This window comes from Penaeus monodon, chromosome 27 (assembly GCF_015228065.2).
Source record: "Penaeus monodon isolate SGIC_2016 chromosome 27, NSTDA_Pmon_1, whole genome shotgun sequence".
In the NCBI taxonomy this organism is placed as follows: domain Eukaryota; kingdom Metazoa; phylum Arthropoda; class Malacostraca; order Decapoda; family Penaeidae; genus Penaeus; species Penaeus monodon.
In genome coordinates this window covers 9,288,802-9,289,044 of record NC_051412.1, presented here as the reverse complement: position 1 = coordinate 9,289,044, position 243 = coordinate 9,288,802, and the positions used below count along the sequence as shown (strand labels likewise).

The window sequence follows — 243 nt, the reverse complement described above, 5'->3', positions numbered from 1 at the left end:
ATATATGTAGGAGTTTTAAGTAAGTTTTCATTTTATGCTTTCCTGTGTTCAGCATCTTTTTGTCAGTAATTGAACTATTTGTTAACCTTTTTATTTTGTCACTGATGTTGATTTAGGGCAGAATTTCAGTTCAAAAGCTACACAGTTAAAACATGGGAATATTTAACCTTTTTACCATAGTTATCATACATCTTAATTATTTTCTTCATTGGAAAACTAATGATTCCCGTCATGAGTGCTTCT

General features: G+C 29.6%; 1 protein-coding gene across 1 annotated transcript in view; it reads left to right on the top strand.

Moving 5' to 3' along the window:
* LOC119590411 (LIM and SH3 domain protein Lasp-like) overlaps window positions 1-243 on the top strand; it is a gene marked incomplete in the record, with an annotated part of 34,678 nt that overhangs the window by 32,260 nt on the left and 2,175 nt on the right. Inside the window, 1 exon segment of the mRNA XM_037939079.1 lies at window positions 1-243.